We start from the raw sequence: 1,613 nt of genomic DNA on the forward strand, positions 1-1,613 counted from the left end.
AAAAGGATTTGTGTATATATGTATAAACTTTTTTTTATGAATTTTTATGTAAGGTCTTTTTTTCTACTTAATTTTTAAAAATATTTATAATAAATAGTTTTTCTGCAGATGAGTAGTATTTATCTTTACAGTTGTTTTAAGCATTCATTGAAGTTTTTTTGGCAAAAGAAAAAAGGAGGTTACTGCAAAAACTGATTTTTCAAGAATTTTTTTTGGCGTCGGGGTCGCGCACGTCCGAGTATACCCTTAAAGGGGTGTCCGAGGAGCGTACCTATCCAGGGTTAAGTCCTATCTGGTAGTATCCTATCATTAGATCAATCTGCGTGGGAAAGGTTGCATTACTGACATTAGCAATGATGTCCAAAATTCTAGGCAAGGGGAAAGAATCTTCAACTGTAGCTGCATTAACTCTCCGGTAATCTGTACACATCCGGAACTTCCCATTAGGCTTTGGTACCAATATGAATGGGGATGCCCAGGGTGAAATGCTAGGAGTAACCAGATTATGCTCTACTAAATAGTCTACCTCTGCCTTTAGAATGTTTAACTTGCTCTTGGAAATTCTGTAAAAGGGCTGCCTTATAGGCGAGACTTCTGGTTTTATTTTCACATCATGATGTCCAACAGTACATTTACCTCGGTTATCTATAAAGATATCTTTATATTCTGAAATCAAATCTTCAAGTTGCTGGGAATGTTGCCGATTATCAAAGTTTAGATATGAAGATAAAGAACCTAGTATGCTAGAATTATTTGAATCTTCCTAAGACATAATCACTTTATCACTTACAGTAGAATAAGAATTATCATCAGATTCAACACTAAAGGAATTTTCAGATTTTCTTGTTAAAAAACTAAATTACATACCTCCGGAGTTTTTCTTATGAAGGGTTTTAACCTATTTACATGAACCATCTGAGTTTTCTTGCGATGGTCAGCAGTATTTATCACACAATTCACCTTTGGTACTTTCTTATCAATGGTATAAGGTCCCATATACTTTTTTCTTAAAGGGCTACCCGCAATAGGATGGTACAACAACACCTCATCACTAACTTGCAAAGTTCTGACCTTAGATTTTTTTTTATCATGAATGAATTTCATTCCTTCTTGTGATATCCGTAAGTTATTCTGGGCAAATTCCTGTATTTTAGACAACTTGCTCTTGAATGTGGTAATAAATTTTGAAGCATTAAATACTTCTTCCTTCTCAAAATGTCTCAGGATCCTATCTTTTACAGCCGTCAGCAAAGTTCTAGGTTTTCTTCCAAACATTATTTCGAAAGGGCTAACATCAGTAGATTCATTATTGACACTTCATAGTACGTACATGAGCATATCTAGCTCGTCATCCCAGTCATTACCTGTGCTGAAAACATAATTTCTGATTAGAGATTTTACAGTTTGATGTGACCTCTCTAATGCTCCATTAGTTTGAGGGTGATATGCAGTAGCTATCACCTGTTTCAGATTAAATGTAGCTAAAGTCTCCTGAAATACTTTACTCATGAAGTTAGTTTTCTGATCACATTGAAATTCTGCTGGAAATCGAAATAAAGTAAAAATATTATGCAACTGTTTGATAATCACCTTAGCAGAAATATTTTTAACTG

The 1,613-nt window shown here is 34.3% G+C and overlaps 1 pseudogene; it reads right to left on the bottom strand.

The window, feature by feature from the left end:
* Nucleotides 1-1,317: 1,317 nt before the first annotated feature.
* Nucleotides 1,318-1,613, bottom strand: part of LOC137650912 (uncharacterized) — a 1,556-nt pseudogene continuing 1,260 nt past the window's right edge.

The sequence above is a fragment of the Palaemon carinicauda genome, chromosome 12 (assembly GCF_036898095.1).
Source record: "Palaemon carinicauda isolate YSFRI2023 chromosome 12, ASM3689809v2, whole genome shotgun sequence".
NCBI lineage: Eukaryota > Metazoa > Arthropoda > Malacostraca > Decapoda > Palaemonidae > Palaemon > Palaemon carinicauda.